Source organism: Lissotriton helveticus, chromosome 5_1, assembly GCF_964261635.1.
Source record: "Lissotriton helveticus chromosome 5_1, aLisHel1.1, whole genome shotgun sequence".
Classification (NCBI taxonomy): Eukaryota; Metazoa; Chordata; class Amphibia; order Caudata; family Salamandridae; genus Lissotriton; species Lissotriton helveticus.
The window spans coordinates 1,650,821,357-1,650,840,933 of NC_136065.1; the positions used below are offsets into that span (position 1 = coordinate 1,650,821,357).

Genomic DNA, 19,577 nt, shown 5'->3' on the forward strand with positions numbered 1-19,577 from the left:
TGGTGCCTGTTTCTGTGTCCTGCTGAAGACAAGGACAGCTTGATACCACTGTCAAAGCCCAGTTTAATGAGAAAAGCATCCATGGAAGAAGAAGTGTTGATTCGAAAATGGTACTCCTCCAATTTCTCTGCACTTGCTACAAATGCAGAGTCTCCATTATAGCACAGAACAGAGTGTTAAAGTCGGGGATGGAAGAGGATGAAAATGGGAAGTTTACTTATGGAGAGAACTGAGAAATATCCTGTGTGCAGACACCAGTGTTGGACGATTGAATACATTTAAATAATGCCTCTAGATTGCTGGCATTTATCTGTGCCTCAGTGGACTAATGGATAAGGCACTGGCCTCCTGAGCCAGGGGTTGTGGATTCGAGTCCCATCTGAGGTGCAAACTAAAGTTCACTCTTACTTTTCCAGAAAAATAAGTATATTTATTACATGCTTCCTCTCAGATGTTTATGAGGTATTAGGAACTTTGAAATGGTAACATTTTACTTCTGTACTCTTCAGAGTCATGTTGATGTTCTGAAACTACAAAGTCAATTTTTAAACACCTATCTTTGTCAGATGCATTTTTGACCCGGCAGAAGATATTCCTTTGGAAAAAATGATTTGAATTGGATTGGTGTAACTGTTGTTTCTAGAGGTGGTGAAAGGCTTTCAGGCACTTGAATAGGGCAAGTCAGGATTCATGAAACGTATACAACCTTTGAGTGTGTGTAAATTGGAATATCCAGGAAGGAGCAGTTTGTACTACTTTCAAAACAGTTTCTCTCCACTTCTGGAAACATCCAGAGCTATATAAAGCATACTCTGAGCTTTAATCTCATGAAGAAAGAGGTTTAAATGCAAAAAAGAAAACAATAGCTTATCGTACTGGTGACATTCTCATTATATAAATTCCAAAAAAGTGATTTAATTGAAAGGAGCTGAAAAAACCCCACAATGGTTTGTAAACTTAAATAACTATAAATAATTTATTTTCCATCCTTGCATACCACCTACAGTATATAAATAAACGCAGCAGGATACATGACCGCGTGGCCTAATGGATAAGGTGTCTGACTTCGAATCAGAAGATTGAGGGTTCGGGTCCCTTCGTGGTCGGTTTTTGCCAATGGTCACACAATTCAGGTTTCCATTCAGAATGGAAGCAGGCTCTTCCAATACTCTCATAGCCATCATGTTCTCATTCCTAATTAATAATAAAGTGGAGTACATACTGCACAGTCATTTAGATTGCATCTTCAGTCTAAAATCTAGTGCATTTAAGTGGCATTAAAAAGTGCTTCTATGTACACGCACTGAATATGTACTAGGTTTGCAGAATTTTGACTTCACAGAATGGGTTTTTAGCTTAAGTGTGTGTAGATGAACTGCAAGGTGTGTAAGTATGTGTTCATGGAGTGCTTCAAGTGTAAAATCTGTTTGATTTGTGCAGTTAAAGTGCTAAATTTGCCTACGAGAAAGAAAAGTACTACAGAAGAATTATAAAGGATTGGCACATTGGCTGCCTTTGCTGATGACACAGTTGGCTAATTTGTAAAGAATTGGTCTATTAAGTTGCAGAGTGTGGTTGAACTTGGTTAGTAGACTTGGTGCCTGTTTCTGTGTCCTGCTGAAGACAAGGACGGCTTGATACCACTGTCAAAGCCCAGTTTAATGAGAAAAGCATCCATGGAAGAAGAAGTGTTGATTCGAAAATGGTACTCCTCCAATTTCTCTGCACTTGCTACAAATGCAGAGTCTCCATTATAGCACAGAACAGAGTGTTAAAGTCGGGGATGGAAGAGGATGAAAATGGGAAGTTTACTTATGGAGAGAACTGAGAAATATCCTGTGTGCAGACACCAGTGTTGGACGATTGAATACATTTAAATAATGCCTCTAGATCACTGGCATTTATCTGTGCCTCAGTGGCCTAATGGATAAGGCACTGGCCTTCTAAGCCAGGGATTGTGGGTTCGAGTCCCATCTGAGGTGCAAACCAAAGTTCACTCTTACTTTTCCAGAAAAATAAGTATATTTATTACATGCTTCCTCTCAGATGTTTATGAGGTATTAGGAACTTTGAAATGGTACCATTTTACTTCTGTACTCTTCAGTCATGTTGATGTTCTGAAACTACAAAGTCAATTTTTAAACACCTATCTTTGTCAGATGCATTTTTGACCCGGCAGAAGATATTCCTTTGGAAAAAATGATTTGAATTGGATTGGTGTAACTGTTGTTCCTAGAGGTGGTGAAAGGCTTTCAGGCACTTGAATAGGGCAAGTCAGGATTCATGAAACGTATACAACCTTTGAGTGTGTGTAAATTGGAATATCCAGGAAGGAGCAGTTTGTACTACTTTCAAAACAGTTTCTCTCCACTTCTGGAAACATCCAGAGCTATATAAAGCATACTCTGAGCTTTAATCTCATGAAGAAAGAGTTTTAAATGCAAAAAAGAAAACAATAGCTTATCGTACTGGTGACATTCTCATTATATAAATTCCAAAAAAGTGATTTAATTGAAAGGAGCTGAAAAAACCCCACAATGGTTTGTAAACTTAAATAACTATAAATAATTTATTTTCCATCCTTGCATACCACCTACAGTATATAAATAAACGCAGCAAGACACATGACCGCGTGGCCTAATGGATAAGGCGTCTGACTTCGAATCAGAAGATTGAGGGTTCGAGTCCCTTCGTGGTCGGTTTTTGCCAATGGTCACACAATTCAGGTTTACATTCAGAATGGAAGCAGGCTCTTCCAATACTCTCATAGCCATCATGTTCTCATTCCTAATTAATAATAAAGTGGAGTACATACTGCACAGTCATTTAGATTGCATCTTCAGTCTAAAATCTAGTGCATTTTAGTGGCATTAAAAAGTGCTTCTATGTACACGCACTGAATATGTACTAGGTTTGCAGACTTTTGACTTCACAGAATGGGTTTTTAGCTTAAGTGTGTGTAGATGAACTGCAAGGTGTGTAAGTATGTGTTCATGGAGTGCTTCAAGTGTAAAATCTGTATGATTTGTGCAGTTAAAGTGCTAATTTTGCCTACGAGAAAGAAAAGTACTACAGAAGAATTATATAGGATTGGCACATTGGCTGCCTTTGCTGATGACACAGTTGGCTAATTTGTAAAGCACTGGTCTATTAAGTTGCAGAGTGTGGTTGAACTTGGTTAGTAGACTTGGTGCCTGTTTATGTGTCCTGCTGAAGACAAGGACGGCTTGATACCACTGTCAAAGCCCAGTTTAATGAGAAAAGCATCCATGGAAGAAGAAGTGTTGATTCGAAAATGGTACTCCTCCAATTTCTCTGCACTTGCTACAAATGCAGAGTCTCCATTATAGCACAGAACAGAGTGTTAAAGTCGGGGATGGAAGAGGATGAAAATGGGAAGTTTACTTATGGAGAGAACTGAGAAATATCCTGTGTGCAGACACCAGTGTTGGACGATTGAATACATTTAAATAATGCCTCTAGATCGCTGGCATTTATCTGTGCCTCAGTGGCCTAATGGATAAGGCACTGGCCTTCTAAGCCAGGGATTGTGGGTTCGAGTCCCATCTGAGGTGCAAACCAAAGTTCACTCTTTCTTTTCCAGAAAAATAAGTATATTTATTGCATGCATCCTCTCAGATGTTTATGAGGTATTAGGAACTTTGAAATGGTACCATTTTACTTCTGTACTCTTCAGTCATGTTGATGTTCTGAAACTACAAAGTCAATTTTTAAACACCTATCTTTGTCAGATGCATTTTTGACCCGGCAGAAGATATTCCTTTGGAAAAAATGATTTGAATTGGATTGGTGTAACTGTTGTTCCTAGAGGTGGTGAAAGGCTTTCAGGCACTTGAATAGGGCAAGTCAGGATTCATGAAACGTATACAACCTTTGAGTGTGTGTAAATTGGAATATCCAGGAAGGAGCAGTTTGTACTACTTTCAAAACAGTTTCTCTCCACTTCTGGAAACATCCAGAGCTATATAAAGCATACTCTGAGCTTTAATCTCATGAAGAAAGAGTTTTAAATGCAAAAAAGAAAACAATAGCTTATCGTACTGGTGACATTCTCATTATATAAATTCCAAAAAAGTGATTTAATTGAAAGGAGCTGAAAAAACCCCACAATGGTTTGTAAACTTAAATAACTATAAATAATTTATTTTCCATCCTTGCATACCACCTACAGTATATAAATAAACGCAGCAAGACACATGACCGCGTGGCCTAATGGATAAGGCGTCTGACTTCGAATCAGAAGATTGAGGGTTCGAGTCCCTTCGTGGTCGGTTTTTGCCAATGGTCACACAATTCAGGTTTACATTCAGAATGGAAGCAGGCTCTTCCAATACTCTCATAGCCATCATGTTCTCATTCCTAATTAATAATAAAGTGGAGTACATACTGCACAGTCATTTAGATTGCATCTTCAGTCTAAAATCTAGTGCATTTTAGTGGCATTAAAAAGTGCTTCTATGTACACGCACTGAATATGTACTAGGTTTGCAGACTTTTGACTTCACAGAATGGGTTTTTAGCTTAAGTGTGTGTAGATGAACTGCAAGGTGTGTAAGTATGTGTTCATGGAGTGCTTCAAGTGTAAAATCTGTATGATTTGTGCAGTTAAAGTGCTAATTTTGCCTACGAGAAATAAAAGTACTACAGAAGAATTATATAGGATTGGCACATTGGCTGCCTTTGCTGATGACACAGTTGGCTAATTTGTAAAGCACTGGTCTATTAAGTTGCAGAGTGTGGTTGAACTTGGTTAGTAGACTTGGTGCCTGTTTATGTGTCCTGCTGAAGACAAGGACGGCTTGATACCACTGTCAAAGCCCAGTTTAATGAGAAAAGCATCCATGGAAGAAGAAGTGTTGATTCGAAAATGGTACTCCTCCAATTTCTCTGCACTTGCTACAAATGCAGAGTCTCCATTATAGCACAGAACAGAGTGTTAAAGTCGGGGATGGAAGAGGATGAAAATGGGAAGTTTACTTATGGAGAGAACTGAGAAATATCCTGTGTTCAGACACCAGTGTTGGACGATTGAATACATTTAAATAATGCCTCTAGATTGCTGGCATTTATCTGTGCCTCAGTGGCCTAATGGATAAGGCACTGGCCTCCTAAGCCAGGGATTGTGGGTTCGAGTCCCATCTGAGGTGCAAACCAAAGTTCACTCTTTCTTTTCCAGAAAAATAAGTATATTTATTGCATGCATCCTCTCAGATGTTTATGAGGTATTAGGAACTTTGAAATGGTACCATTTTACTTCTGTACTCTTCAGAGTCATGTTGATGTTCTGAAACTACAAAGTCGATTTTTAAACACCTATCTTTGTCAGATGCAGTTTTGACCCGGCAGAAGATATTCCTTTGGAAAAAATTATTTGAATTGGATTGGTGTAACTGTTGTTCCTAGAGTTGGTGAAAGGCTTTCAGGCACTTGAATAGGGAAAGTCAGGATTCATGAAACGTATACAACCTTTGAGTGTGTGTAAATTGGAATATCCATGAAGGAGCAGTTTGTACTACTTTCAAAACAGTTTCTCTCCACTTCTGGAAACATCCAGAGCTATATAAAGCATACTCTGAGCTTTAATCTCATGAAGAAAGAGGTTTAAATGAAAAAAGGAAACAATAGCTTATCGTACTGGTGACATTCTCATTATATAAATTCCAAAAAAGTGATTTAATTGAAAGGAGCTGAAAAAACCCCACAATGGTTTGTAAACCTAAATAACTATAAATAATATATTTTCCATCCTTGCATACCACCTACAGTATATAAATAAACGCAGCAGGACACATGAATGCGTGGCCTAATGGATAAGGCGTCTGACTTCGAATCAGAAGATTGAGGGTTCGGGTCCCTTCGTGGTCGGTTTTTGCCAATGGTCAAACAATTCAGGTTTCCATTCAGAATGGAAGCAGGCTCTTCCAATACTCTCATAGCCATCATGTTCTCATTCCTAATTAATAATAAAGTGGAGTACATACTGCACAGTCATTTAGATTGCATCTTCAGTCTAAAATCTAGTGCATTTAAGTGGCATTAAAAAGTGCTTCTATGTACACGCACTGAATATGTACTAGGTTTGCAGAATTTTGACTTCACAGAATGGGTTTTTAGCTTAAGTGTGTGTAGATGAACTGCAAGGTGTGTAAGTATGTGTTCATGGAGTGCTTCAAGTGTAAAATCTGTTTGATTTGTGCAGTTAAAGTGCTAAATTTGCCTACGAGAAAGAAAAGTACTACAGAAGAATTATAAAGGATTGGCACATTGGCTGCCTTTGCTGATGACACAGTTGGCTAATTTGTAAAGCATTGGTCTATTAAGTTGCAGAGTGTGGTTGAACTTGGTTAGTAGACTTGGTGCCTGTTTCTGTGTCCTGCTGAAGACAAGGACGGCTTGATACCACTGTCAAAGCCCAGTTTAATGAGAAAAGCATCCATGGAAGAAGAAGTGTTGATTCGAAAATGGTACTCCTCCAATTTCTCTGCACTTGCTACAAATGCAGAGTCTCCATTATAGCACAGAACAGAGTGTTAAAGTCGGGGATGGAAGAGGATGAAAATGGGAAGTTTACTTATGGAGAGAACTGAGAAATATCCTGTGTGCAGACACCAGTGTTGGACGATTGCATACATTTAAATAATGCCTCTAGATCACTGGCATTTATCTGTGCCTCAGTGGCCTAATGGATAATGCACTGGCCTTCTAAACCAGGGTTTGTGGGTTCGAGTCCCATCTGAGGTGCAAACCAAAGTTCACTCTTACTTTTCCAGAAAAATAAGTATATTTATTACATGCTTCCTCTCAGATGTTTATGAGGTATTAGGAACTTTGAAATGGTACCATTTTACTTCTGTACTCTTCAGTCATGTTGATGTTCTGAAACTACAAAGTCAATTTTTAAACACCTATCTTTGTCAGATGCATTTTTGACCCGGCAGAAGATATTCCTTTGGAAAAAATGATTTGAATTGGATTGGTGTAACTGTTGTTCCTAGAGGTGGTGAAAGGCTTTCAGGCACTTGAATAGGGCAAGTCAGGATTCATGAAACGTGTACAACCTTTGAGTGTGTGTAAATTGGAATATCCAGGAAGGAGCAGTTTGTACTACTTTCAAAACAGTTTCTCTCCACTTCTGGAAACATCCAGAGCTATATAAAGCATACTCTGAGCTTTAATCTCATGAAGAAAGAGGTTTAAATGAAAAAAGGAAACAATAGCTTATCGTACTGGTGACATTCTCATTATATAAATTCCCAAAAAGTGATTTAATTGAAAGGAGCTGAAAAAACCCCACAATGGTTTGTAAACCTAAATAACTATAAATAATATATTTTCCATCCTTACATACCACCTACAGTATATAAATAAACGCAGCAGGACACATGACCGCGTGGCCTAATGGATAAGGCGTCTGACTTCGAATCAGAAGATTGAGGGTTCGAGTCCCTTCGTGGTCGGTTTTTGCCAATGGTCACACAATTCAGGTTTACATTCAGAATGGAAGCAGGCTCTTCCAATACTCTCATAGCCATCATGTTCTCATTCCTAATTAATAATAAAGTGGAGTACATACTGCACAGTCATTTAGATTGCATCTACAGTCTAAAATCTAGTGCATTTAAGTGGCATTAAAAAGTGCTTCTATGTACACGCACTGAATATGTACTAGGTTTGCAGAATTTTGACTTCACAGAATGGGTTTTTAGCTTAAGTGTGTGTAGATGAACTGCAAGGTGTGTAAGTATGTGTTCATGGGGTGCTTCAAGTGTAAAATCTGTATGATTTGTGAAGTTAAAGTGCTAATTTTGCCTACGAGAAAGAAAAGTACTACAGAAGAATTATAAAGTATTGGCACATTGGCTGCCTTTGCTGATGACACAGTTGGCTAATTTGTAAAGCACTGGTCTATTAAGTTGCAGAGTGTGGTTGAACTTGGTTAGTAGACTTGGTGCCTGTTTCTGTGTCCTGCTGAAGACAAGGACAGCTTGATACCACTGTCAAAGCCCAGTTTAATGAGAAAAGCATCCATGGAAGAAGAAGTGTTGATTCGAAAATGGTACTCCTCCAATTTCTCTGCACTTGCTACAAATGCAGAGTCTCCATTATAGCACAGAACAGAGTGTTAAAGTCGGGGATGGAAGAGGATGAAAATGGGAAGTTTACTTATGGAGAGAACTGAGAAATATCCTGTGTGCAGACACCAGTGTTGGACGATTGAATACATTTAAATAATGCCTCTAGATTGCTGGCATTTATCTGTGCCTCAGTGGACTAATGGATAAGGCACTGGCCTCCTGAGCCAGGGGTTGTGGGTTCGAGTCCCATCTGAGGTGCAAACTAAAGTTCACTCTTACTTTTCCAGAAAAATAAGTATATTTATTACATGCTTCCTCTCAGATGTTTATGAGGTATTAGGAACTTTGAAATGGTAACATTTTACTTCTGTACTCTTCAGAGTCATGTTGATGTTCTGAAACTACAAAGTCAATTTTTAAACACCTATCTTTGTCAGATGCATTTTTGACCCGGCAGAAGATATTCCTTTGGAAAAAATGATTTGAATTGGATTGGTGTAACTGTTGTTTCTAGAGGTGGTGAAAGGCTTTCAGGCACTTGAATAGGGCAAGTCAGGATTCATGAAACGTATACAACCTTTGAGTGTGTGTAAATTGGAATATCCAGGAAGGAGCAGTTTGTACTACTTTCAAAACAGTTTCTCTCCACTTCTGGAAACATCCAGAGCTATATAAAGCATACTCTGAGCTTTAATCTCATGAAGAAAGAGGTTTAAATGCAAAAAAGAAAACAATAGCTTATCGTACTGGTGACATTCTCATTATATAAATTCCAAAAAAGTGATTTAATTGAAAGGAGCTGAAAAAACCCCACAATGGTTTGTAAACTTAAATAACTATAAATAATTTATTTTCCATCCTTGCATACCACCTACAGTATATAAATAAACGCAGCAGGATACATGACCGCGTGGCCTAATGGATAAGGTGTCTGACTTCGAATCAGAAGATTGAGGGTTCGGGTCCCTTCGTGGTCGGTTTTTGCCAATGGTCACACAATTCAGGTTTCCATTCAGAATGGAAGCAGGCTCTTCCAATACTCTCATAGCCATCATGTTCTCATTCCTAATTAATAATAAAGTGGAGTACATACTGCACAGTCATTTAGATTGCATCTTCAGTCTAAAATCTAGTGCATTTAAGTGGCATTAAAAAGTGCTTCTATGTACACGCACTGAATATGTACTAGGTTTGCAGAATTTTGACTTCACAGAATGGGTTTTTAGCTTAAGTGTGTGTAGATGAACTGCAAGGTGTGTAAGTATGTGTTCATGGAGTGCTTCAAGTGTAAAATCTGTTTGATTTGTGCAGTTAAAGTGCTAAATTTGCCTACGAGAAAGAAAAGTACTACAGAAGAATTATAAAGGATTGGCACATTGGCTGCCTTTGCTGATGACACAGTTGGCTAATTTGTAAAGAATTGGTCTATTAAGTTGCAGAGTGTGGTTGAACTTGGTTAGTAGACTTGGTGCCTGTTTCTGTGTCCTGCTGAAGACAAGGACGGCTTGATACCACTGTCAAAGCCCAGTTTAATGAGAAAAGCATCCATGGAAGAAGAAGTGTTGATTCGAAAATGGTACTCCTCCAATTTCTCTGCACTTGCTACAAATGCAGAGTCTCCATTATAGCACAGAACAGAGTGTTAAAGTCGGGGATGGAAGAGGATGAAAATGGGAAGTTTACTTATGGAGAGAACTGAGAAATATCCTGTGTGCAGACACCAGTGTTGGACGATTGAATACATTTAAATAATGCCTCTAGATCACTGGCATTTATCTGTGCCTCAGTGGCCTAATGGATAAGGCACTGGCCTTCTAAGCCAGGGATTGTGGGTTCGAGTCCCATCTGAGGTGCAAACCAAAGTTCACTCTTACTTTTCCAGAAAAATAAGTATATTTATTACATGCTTCCTCTCAGATGTTTATGAGGTATTAGGAACTTTGAAATGGTACCATTTTACTTCTGTACTCTTCAGTCATGTTGATGTTCTGAAACTACAAAGTCAATTTTTAAACACCTATCTTTGTCAGATGCATTTTTGACCCGGCAGAAGATATTCCTTTGGAAAAAATGATTTGAATTGGATTGGTGTAACTGTTGTTCCTAGAGGTGGTGAAAGGCTTTCAGGCACTTGAATAGGGCAAGTCAGGATTCATGAAACGTATACAACCTTTGAGTGTGTGTAAATTGGAATATCCAGGAAGGAGCAGTTTGTACTACTTTCAAAACAGTTTCTCTCCACTTCTGGAAACATCCAGAGCTATATAAAGCATACTCTGAGCTTTAATCTCATGAAGAAAGAGTTTTAAATGCAAAAAAGAAAACAATAGCTTATCGTACTGGTGACATTCTCATTATATAAATTCCAAAAAAGTGATTTAATTGAAAGGAGCTGAAAAAACCCCACAATGGTTTGTAAACTTAAATAACTATAAATAATTTATTTTCCATCCTTGCATACCACCTACAGTATATAAATAAACGCAGCAAGACACATGACCGCGTGGCCTAATGGATAAGGCGTCTGACTTCGAATCAGAAGATTGAGGGTTCGAGTCCCTTCGTGGTCGGTTTTTGCCAATGGTCACACAATTCAGGTTTACATTCAGAATGGAAGCAGGCTCTTCCAATACTCTCATAGCCATCATGTTCTCATTCCTAATTAATAATAAAGTGGAGTACATACTGCACAGTCATTTAGATTGCATCTTCAGTCTAAAATCTAGTGCATTTTAGTGGCATTAAAAAGTGCTTCTATGTACACGCACTGAATATGTACTAGGTTTGCAGACTTTTGACTTCACAGAATGGGTTTTTAGCTTAAGTGTGTGTAGATGAACTGCAAGGTGTGTAAGTATGTGTTCATGGAGTGCTTCAAGTGTAAAATCTGTATGATTTGTGCAGTTAAAGTGCTAATTTTGCCTACGAGAAAGAAAAGTACTACAGAAGAATTATATAGGATTGGCACATTGGCTGCCTTTGCTGATGACACAGTTGGCTAATTTGTAAAGCACTGGTCTATTAAGTTGCAGAGTGTGGTTGAACTTGGTTAGTAGACTTGGTGCCTGTTTATGTGTCCTGCTGAAGACAAGGACGGCTTGATACCACTGTCAAAGCCCAGTTTAATGAGAAAAGCATCCATGGAAGAAGAAGTGTTGATTCGAAAATGGTACTCCTCCAATTTCTCTGCACTTGCTACAAATGCAGAGTCTCCATTATAGCACAGAACAGAGTGTTAAAGTCGGGGATGGAAGAGGATGAAAATGGGAAGTTTACTTATGGAGAGAACTGAGAAATATCCTGTGTGCAGACACCAGTGTTGGACGATTGAATACATTTAAATAATGCCTCTAGATCGCTGGCATTTATCTGTGCCTCAGTGGCCTAATGGATAAGGCACTGGCCTTCTAAGCCAGGGATTGTGGGTTCGAGTCCCATCTGAGGTGCAAACCAAAGTTCTCTCTTTCTTTTCCAGAAAAATAAGTATATTTATTGCATGCATCCTCTCAGATGTTTATGAGGTATTAGGAACTTTGAAATGGTACCATTTTACTTCTGTACTCTTCAGTCATGTTGATGTTCTGAAACTACAAAGTCAATTTTTAAACACCTATCTTTGTCAGATGCATTTTTGACCCGGCAGAAGATATTCCTTTGGAAAAAATGATTTGAATTGGATTGGTGTAACTGTTGTTCCTAGAGGTGGTGAAAGGCTTTCAGGCACTTGAATAGGGCAAGTCAGGATTCATGAAACGTATACAACCTTTGAGTGTGTGTAAATTGGAATATCCAGGAAGGAGCAGTTTGTACTACTTTCAAAACAGTTTCTCTCCACTTCTGGAAACATCCAGAGCTATATAAAGCATACTCTGAGCTTTAATCTCATGAAGAAAGAGTTTTAAATGCAAAAAAGAAAACAATAGCTTATCGTACTGGTGACATTCTCATTATATAAATTCCAAAAAAGTGATTTAATTGAAAGGAGCTGAAAAAACCCCACAATGGTTTGTAAACTTAAATAACTATAAATAATTTATTTTCCATCCTTGCATACCACCTACAGTATATAAATAAACGCAGCAAGACACATGACCGCGTGGCCTAATGGATAAGGCGTCTGACTTCGAATCAGAAGATTGAGGGTTCGAGTCCCTTCGTGGTCGGTTTTTGCCAATGGTCACACAATTCAGGTTTACATTCAGAATGGAAGCAGGCTCTTCCAATACTCTCATAGCCATCATGTTCTCATTCCTAATTAATAATAAAGTGGAGTACATACTGCACAGTCATTTAGATTGCATCTTCAGTCTAAAATCTAGTGCATTTTAGTGGCATTAAAAAGTGCTTCTATGTACACGCACTGAATATGTACTAGGTTTGCAGACTTTTGACTTCACAGAATGGGTTTTTAGCTTAAGTGTGTGTAGATGAACTGCAAGGTGTGTAAGTATGTGTTCATGGAGTGCTTCAAGTGTAAAATCTGTATGATTTGTGCAGTTAAAGTGCTAATTTTGCCTACGAGAAATAAAAGTACTACAGAAGAATTATATAGGATTGGCACATTGGCTGCCTTTGCTGATGACACAGTTGGCTAATTTGTAAAGCACTGGTCTATTAAGTTGCAGAGTGTGGTTGAACTTGGTTAGTAGACTTGGTGCCTGTTTATGTGTCCTGCTGAAGACAAGGACGGCTTGATACCACTGTCAAAGCCCAGTTTAATGAGAAAAGCATCCATGGAAGAAGAAGTGTTGATTCGAAAATGGTACTCCTCCAATTTCTCTGCACTTGCTACAAATGCAGAGTCTCCATTATAGCACAGAACAGAGTGTTAAAGTCGGGGATGGAAGAGGATGAAAATGGGAAGTTTACTTATGGAGAGAACTGAGAAATATCCTGTGTACAGACACCAGTGTTGGACGATTGAATACATTTAAATAATGCCTCTAGATTGCTGGCATTTATCTGTGCCTCAGTGGCCTAATGGATAAGGCACTGGCCTCCTAAGCCAGGGATTGTGGGTTCGAGTCCCATCTGAGGTGCAAACCAAAGTACACTCTTTCTTTTCCAGAAAAATAAGTATATTTATTGCATGCATCCTCTCAGATGTTTATGAGGTATTAGGAACTTTGAAATGGTACCATTTTACTTCTGTACTCTTCAGAGTCATGTTGATGTTCTGAAACTACAAAGTCGATTTTTAAACACCTATCTTTGTCAGATGCAGTTTTGACCCGGCAGAAGATATTCCTTTGGAAAAAATTATTTGAATTGGATTGGTGTAACTGTTGTTCCTAGAGGTGGTGAAAGGCTTTCAGGCACTTGAATAGGGAAAGTCAGGATTCATGAAACGTATACAACCTTTGAGTGTGTGTAAATTGGAATATCCATGAAGGAGCAGTTTGTACTACTTTCAAAACAGTTTCTCTCCACTTCTGGAAACATCCAGAGCTATATAAAGCATACTCTGAGCTTTAATCTCATGAAGAAAGAGGTTTAAATGAAAAAAGGAAACAATAGCTTATCGTACTGGTGACATTCTCATTATATAAATTCCAAAAAAGTGATTTAATTGAAAGGAGCTGAAAAAACCCCACAATGGTTTGTAAACCTAAATAACTATAAATAATATATTTTCCATCCTTGCATACCACCTACAGTATATAAATAAACGCAGCAGGAAACATGACCGCTTGGCCTAATGGATAAGGCGTCTGACTTCGAATCAGAAGATTGAGGGTTCGAGTCCCTTCGTGGTCGGTTTTTGCCAATGGTCACACAATTCAGGTTTACATTCAGAATGGAAGCAGGCTCTTCCAATACTCTCATAGCCATCATGTTCTCATTCCTAATTAATAATAAAGTGGAGTACATACTGCACAGTCATTTAGATTGCATCTACAGTCTAAAATCTAGTGCATTTAAGTGGCATTAAAAAGTGCTTCTATGTACACGCACTGAATATGTACTAGGTTTGCAGAATTTTGACTTCACAGAATGGGTTTTTAGCTTAAGTGTGTGTAGATGAACTGCAAGGTGTGTAAGTATGTGTTCATGGGGTGCTTCAAGTGTAAAATCTGTATGATTTGTGAAGTTAAAGTGCTAATTTTGCCTACGAGAAAGAAAAGTACTACAGAAGAATTAAAAAAAGATTGGCACATTGGCTGCCTTTGCTGATGACACAGTTGGCTAATTTGTAAAGCACTGGCCTATTAAGTTGCAGAGTGTGGTTGAACTTGGTTAGTAGACTTGGTGCCTGTTTCTGTGTCTTGCTGAAGACAAGGACAGCTTGATACCACTGTCAAAGCCCAGTTTAATGAGAAAAGCATCCATGGAAGAAGAAGTGTTGATTCGAAAATGGTACTCCTCCAATTTCTCTGCACTTGCTACAAATGCAGAGTCTCCATTATAGCACAGAACAGAGTGTTAAAGTCGGGGATGGAAGAGGATGAAAATGGGAAGTTTACTTATGGAGAGAACTGAGAAATATCCTGTGTGCAGACACCAGTGTTGGACGATTGAATACATTTAAATAATGCCTCTAGATTGCTGGCATTTATCTGTGCCTCAGTGGCCTAATGGATAAGGGGCTGGCCTCCTGAGCCAGGGATTGTGGGTTCGAGTCCCATCTGAGGTGCAAACTAAAGTTCACTCTTACTTTTCCAGAAAAATAAGTATATTTATTACATGCTTCCTCTCAGATGTTTATGAGGTATTAGGAACTTTGAAATGGTACCATTTTACTTCTGTACTCTTCAGAGTCATGTTGATGTTCTGAAACTACAAAGTCAATTTTTAAACACCTATCTTTGTCAGATGCATTTTTGACCCGGCAGAAGATATTCCTTTGGAAAAAATGATTTGAATTGGATTGGTGTAACTGTTGTTTCTAGAGGTGGTGAAAGGCTTTCAGGCACTTGAATAGGGCAAGTCAGGATTCATGAAACGTATACAACCTTTGAGTGTGTGTAAATTGGAATATCCAGGAAGGAGCAGTTTGTACTACTTTCAAAACAGTTTCTCTCCACTTCTGGAAACATCCAGAGCTATATAAAGCATACTCTGAGCTTTAATCTCATGAAGAAAGAGGTTTAAATGCAAAAAAGAAAACAATAGCTTATCGTACTGGTGACATTCTCATTATATAAATTCCAAAAAAGTGATTTAATTGAAAGGAGCTGAAAAAACCCCACAATGGTTTGTAAACTTAAATAACTATAAATAATGTATTTTCCATCCTTGCATACCACCTACAGTATATAAATAAACGCAGCAGGACACATGACCGCGTGGCCTAATGGATAAGGCGTCTGACTTCGAATCAGAAGATTGAGGGTTCGGGTCCCTTCGTGGTCGGTTTTTGCCAATGGTCACACAATTCAGGTTTCCATTCAGAATGGAAGCAGGCTCTTCCAATACTCTCATAGCCATCATGTTCTCATTCCTAATTAATAATAAAGTGGAGTACATACTGCACAGTCATTTAGATTGCATCTTCAGTCTAAAATCTAGTGCATTTAAGTGGCATTAAAAAGTGCTTCTATGTACACGCACTGAATATGTACTAGGTTTGCAGAATTTTGACTTCACAGAATGGGTTTTTAGCTTAAGTGTGTGTAGATGAACTGCAAGGTGTGTAAGTATGTGTTCATGGAGTGCTTCAAGTGTAAAATCTGTTTGATTTGTGCAGTTAAAGTGCTAAATTTGCCTACGAGAAAGAAAAGTACTACAGAAGAATTATAAAGGATTGGCACATTGGCTGCCTTTGCTGATGACACAGTTGGCTAATTTGTAAAGCATTGGTCTATTAAGTTGCAGAGTGTGGTTGAACTTGGTTAGTAGACTTGGTGCCTGTTTCTGTGTCCTGCTGAAGACAAGGACGGCTTGATACCACTGTCAAAGCCCAGTTTAATGAGAAAAGCATCCATGGAAGAAGAAGTGTTGATTCGAAAATGGTACTCCTCCAATTTCTCTGCACTTGCTACAAATGCAGAGTCTCCATTATAGCACAGAACAGAGTGTTAAAGTCGGGGATGGAAGAGGATGAAAATGGGAAGTTTACTTATGGAGAGAACTGAGAAATATCCTGTGTGCAGACACCAGTGTTGGACGATTGAATACATTTAAATAATGCCTCTAGATCACTGGCATTTATCTGTGCCTCAGTGGCCTAATGGATAATGCACTGGCCTTCTAAGCCAGGGTTTGTGGGTTCGAGTCCCATCTGAGGTGCAAACCAAAGTTCACTCTTACTTTTCCAGAAAAATAAGTATATTTATTACATGCTTCCTCTCAGATGTTTATGAGGTATTAGGAACTTTGAAATGGTACCATTTTACTTCTGTACTCTTCAGTCATGTTGATGTTCTGAAACTACAAAGTCAATTTTTAAACACCTATCTTTGTCAGATGCATTTTTGACCCGGCAGAAGATATTCCTTTGGAAAAAATGATTTGAATTGGATTGGTGTAACTGTTGTTCCTAGAGGTGGTGAAAGGCTTTCAGGCACTTGAATAGGGCAAGTCAGGATTCATGAAACGTGTACAACCTTTGAGTGTGTGTAAATTGGAATATCCAGGAAGGAGCAGTTTGTACTACTTTCAAAACAGTTTCTCTCCACTTCTGGAAAAATCCAGAGCTATATAAAGCATACTCTGAGCTTTAATCTCATGAAGAAAGAGTTTTAAATGCAAAAAAGAAAACAATAGCTTATCGTACTGGTGACATTCTCATTATATAAATTCCAAAAAAGTGATTTAATTGAAAGGAGCTGAAAAAACCCCACAATGGTTTGTAAACTTAAATAACTATAAATAATTTATTTTCCATCCTTGCATACCACCTACAGTATATAAATAAACGCAGCAAGACACATGACCGCGTGGCCTAATGGATAAGGCGTCTGACTTCGAATCAGAAGATTGAGGGTTCGAGTCCCTTCGTGGTCGGTTTTTGCCAATGGTCACACAATTCAGGTTTACATTCAGAATGGAAGCAGGCTCTTCCAATACTCTCATAGCCATCATGTTCTCATTCCTAATTAATAATAAAGTGGAGTACATACTGCACAGTCATTTAGATTGCATCTTCAGTCTAAAATCTAGTGCATTTTAGTGGCATTAAAAAGTGCTTCTATGTACACGCACTGAATATGTACTAGGTTTGCAGACTTTTGACTTCACAGAATGGGTTTTTAGCTTAAGTGTGTGTAGATGAACTGCAAGGTGTGTAAGTATGTGTTCATGGAGTGCTTCAAGTGTAAAATCTGTATGATTTGTGCAGTTAAAGTGCTAATTTTGCCTACAAGAAGGAAAAGTACTACAGAAGAATTATATAGGATTGGCACATTGGCTGCCTTTGCTGATGACACAGTTGGCTAATTTGTAAAGCACTGGTCTATTAAGTTGCAGAGTGTGGTTGAACTTGGTTAGTAGACTTGGTGCCTGTTTATGTGTCCTGCTGAAGACAAGGACGGCTTGATACCACTGTCAAAGCCCAGTTTAATGAGAAAAGCATCCATGGAAGAAGAAGTGTTGATTCGAAAATGGTACTCCTCCAATTTCTCTGCACTTGCTACAAATGCAGAGTCTCCATTATAGCACAGAACAGAGTGTTAAAGTCGGGGATGGAAGAGGATGAAAATGGGAAGTTTACTTATGGAGAGAACTGAGAAATATCCTGTGTACAGACACCAGTGTTGGACGATTGAATACATTTAAATAATGCCTCTAGATTGCTGGCATTTATCTGTGCCTCAGTGGCCTAATGGATAAGGCACTGGCCTCCTAAGCCAGGGATTGTGGGTTAGAGTCCCATCTGAGGTGCAAACCAAAGTTCACTCTTACTTTTCCAGAAAAATAAGTATATTTATTGCATGCATCCTCTCAGATGTTTATGAGGTATTAGGAACTTTGAAATGGTACCATTTTACTTCTGTACTCTTCAGAGTCATGTTGATGTTCTGAAACTACAAAGTCGATTTTTAAACACCTATCTTTGTCAGATGCAGTTTTGACCCGGCAGAAGATATTCCTTTGGAAAAAATTATTTGAATTGGATTGGTGTAACTGTTGTTCCTAGAGGTGGTAAGAGGCTTTCAGGCACTTGAATAGGGAAAGTCAGGATTCATGAAACGTATACAACCTTTGAGTGTGTGTAAATTGGAATATCCAGGAAGGAGCAGTTTGTACTACTTTCAAAACAGTTTCTCTCCACTTCTGGAAACATCCAGAGCTATATAAAGCATACTCTGAGCTTTAATCTCATGAAGAAAGAGGTTTAAATGAAAAAAGGAAACAATAGCTTATCGTACTGGTGACATTCTCATTATATAAATTCCCAAAAAGTGATTTAATTGAAAGGAGCTGAAAAAACCCCACAATGGTTTGTAAACCTAAATAACTATAAATAATATATTTTCCATCCTTGCATACCACCTACAGTATATAAATAAACGCAGCAGGACACATGACCGCGTGGCCTAATGGATAAGGCGTCTGACTTCGAATCAGAAGATTGAGGGTTTGAGTCCCTTCGTGGTCGGTTTTTGCCAATGGTCACACAATTCAGGTTTACATTCAGAATGGAAGCAGGCTCTTCCAATACTCTCATAGCCATCATGTTCTCATTCCTAATTAATAATAAAGTGGAGTACATACTGCACAGTCATTTAGATTGCATCTTCAGTCTAAAATCTAGTGCATTTTAGTGGCATTAAAAAGTGCTTCTATGTACACGCACTGAATATGTACTAGGTTTGCAGACTTTTGACTTCACAGAATGGGTTTTTAGCTTAAGTGTGTGTAGATGAACTGCAAGGTGTGTAAGTATGTGTTCATGGAGTGCTTCAAGTGTAAAATCTGTATGATTTGTGCAGTTAAAGTGCTAATTTTGCCTACGAGAAAGAAAAGTACTACAGAAGAATTATATAGGATTGGCACATTGGCTGCCTTTGCTGATGACACAGTTGGCTAATTTGTAAAGCACTGGTCTATTAAGTTGCAGAGTGTGGTTGAACTTGGTTAGTAGACTTGGTGCCTGTTTATGTGTCCTGCTGAAGACAAGGACGGCTTGATACCACTGTCAAAGCCCAGTTTAATGAGAAAAGCATCCATGGAAGAAGAAGTGTTGATTCGAAAATGGTACTCCTCCAATTTCTCTGCACTTGCTACAAATGCAGAGTCTCCATTATAGCACAGAACAGAGTGTTAAAGTCGGGGATGGAAGAGGATGAAAATGGGAAGTTTACTTATGGAGAGAACTGAGAAATATCCTGTGTGCAGACACCAGTGTTGGACGATTGAATACATTTAAATAATGCCTCTAGATCACTGGCATTTATCTGTGCCTCAGTGGCCTAATGGATAAGGCACTGGCCTTCTAAGCCAGGGATTGTGGGTTCGAGTCCCATCTGAGGTGCAAACCAAAGTTCACTCTTACTTTTCCAGAAAAATAAGTATATTTATTACATGCTTCCTCTCAGA

The 19,577-nt window shown here is 38.6% G+C and overlaps 21 non-coding genes across 21 annotated transcripts; all 21 read left to right on the forward strand.

Moving 5' to 3' along the window:
• Positions 1-1,033: 1,033 nt before the first annotated feature.
• On the forward strand, positions 1,034-1,106 carry TRNAR-UCG (transfer RNA arginine (anticodon UCG)). Its single transcript has one exon. It is a non-coding gene; the product is annotated as a tRNA-Arg (tRNA).
• Positions 1,107-1,909: 803 nt separating this feature from the next.
• Positions 1,910-1,982, forward strand: TRNAR-UCU (transfer RNA arginine (anticodon UCU)). Its single transcript has one exon. It is a non-coding gene; the product is annotated as a tRNA-Arg (tRNA).
• A 644-nt stretch (positions 1,983-2,626) lies between these two features.
• TRNAR-UCG (transfer RNA arginine (anticodon UCG)) lies at positions 2,627-2,699 on the forward strand. Its single transcript has one exon. It is a non-coding gene; the product is annotated as a tRNA-Arg (tRNA).
• An 803-nt stretch (positions 2,700-3,502) lies between these two features.
• On the forward strand, positions 3,503-3,575 carry TRNAR-UCU (transfer RNA arginine (anticodon UCU)). Its single transcript has one exon. It is a non-coding gene; the product is annotated as a tRNA-Arg (tRNA).
• A 644-nt stretch (positions 3,576-4,219) lies between these two features.
• On the forward strand, positions 4,220-4,292 carry TRNAR-UCG (transfer RNA arginine (anticodon UCG)). Its single transcript has one exon. It is a non-coding gene; the product is annotated as a tRNA-Arg (tRNA).
• An 803-nt stretch (positions 4,293-5,095) lies between these two features.
• Positions 5,096-5,168, forward strand: TRNAR-CCU (transfer RNA arginine (anticodon CCU)). Its single transcript has one exon. It is a non-coding gene; the product is annotated as a tRNA-Arg (tRNA).
• A 2,237-nt stretch (positions 5,169-7,405) lies between these two features.
• TRNAR-UCG (transfer RNA arginine (anticodon UCG)) lies at positions 7,406-7,478 on the forward strand. The gene has a single exon. It is a non-coding gene; the product is annotated as a tRNA-Arg (tRNA).
• Positions 7,479-8,281: 803 nt separating this feature from the next.
• Positions 8,282-8,354, forward strand: TRNAR-CCU (transfer RNA arginine (anticodon CCU)). The gene has a single exon. It is a non-coding gene; the product is annotated as a tRNA-Arg (tRNA).
• A 646-nt stretch (positions 8,355-9,000) lies between these two features.
• Positions 9,001-9,073, forward strand: TRNAR-UCG (transfer RNA arginine (anticodon UCG)). Its single transcript has one exon. It is a non-coding gene; the product is annotated as a tRNA-Arg (tRNA).
• An 803-nt stretch (positions 9,074-9,876) lies between these two features.
• TRNAR-UCU (transfer RNA arginine (anticodon UCU)) lies at positions 9,877-9,949 on the forward strand. The gene has a single exon. It is a non-coding gene; the product is annotated as a tRNA-Arg (tRNA).
• Positions 9,950-10,593: 644 nt separating this feature from the next.
• TRNAR-UCG (transfer RNA arginine (anticodon UCG)) lies at positions 10,594-10,666 on the forward strand. Its single transcript has one exon. It is a non-coding gene; the product is annotated as a tRNA-Arg (tRNA).
• An 803-nt stretch (positions 10,667-11,469) lies between these two features.
• Positions 11,470-11,542, forward strand: TRNAR-UCU (transfer RNA arginine (anticodon UCU)). Its single transcript has one exon. It is a non-coding gene; the product is annotated as a tRNA-Arg (tRNA).
• A 644-nt stretch (positions 11,543-12,186) lies between these two features.
• Positions 12,187-12,259, forward strand: TRNAR-UCG (transfer RNA arginine (anticodon UCG)). The gene has a single exon. It is a non-coding gene; the product is annotated as a tRNA-Arg (tRNA).
• Positions 12,260-13,062: 803 nt separating this feature from the next.
• TRNAR-CCU (transfer RNA arginine (anticodon CCU)) lies at positions 13,063-13,135 on the forward strand. Its single transcript has one exon. It is a non-coding gene; the product is annotated as a tRNA-Arg (tRNA).
• Positions 13,136-13,780: 645 nt separating this feature from the next.
• On the forward strand, positions 13,781-13,853 carry TRNAR-UCG (transfer RNA arginine (anticodon UCG)). Its single transcript has one exon. It is a non-coding gene; the product is annotated as a tRNA-Arg (tRNA).
• Positions 13,854-14,657: 804 nt separating this feature from the next.
• On the forward strand, positions 14,658-14,730 carry TRNAR-CCU (transfer RNA arginine (anticodon CCU)). Its single transcript has one exon. It is a non-coding gene; the product is annotated as a tRNA-Arg (tRNA).
• A 646-nt stretch (positions 14,731-15,376) lies between these two features.
• TRNAR-UCG (transfer RNA arginine (anticodon UCG)) lies at positions 15,377-15,449 on the forward strand. Its single transcript has one exon. It is a non-coding gene; the product is annotated as a tRNA-Arg (tRNA).
• A 1,520-nt stretch (positions 15,450-16,969) lies between these two features.
• On the forward strand, positions 16,970-17,042 carry TRNAR-UCG (transfer RNA arginine (anticodon UCG)). Its single transcript has one exon. It is a non-coding gene; the product is annotated as a tRNA-Arg (tRNA).
• An 803-nt stretch (positions 17,043-17,845) lies between these two features.
• TRNAR-CCU (transfer RNA arginine (anticodon CCU)) lies at positions 17,846-17,918 on the forward strand. Its single transcript has one exon. It is a non-coding gene; the product is annotated as a tRNA-Arg (tRNA).
• Positions 17,919-18,563: 645 nt separating this feature from the next.
• TRNAR-UCG (transfer RNA arginine (anticodon UCG)) lies at positions 18,564-18,636 on the forward strand. Its single transcript has one exon. It is a non-coding gene; the product is annotated as a tRNA-Arg (tRNA).
• An 803-nt stretch (positions 18,637-19,439) lies between these two features.
• Positions 19,440-19,512, forward strand: TRNAR-UCU (transfer RNA arginine (anticodon UCU)). The gene has a single exon. It is a non-coding gene; the product is annotated as a tRNA-Arg (tRNA).
• The last annotated feature ends 65 nt before the right edge of the window (positions 19,513-19,577 follow it).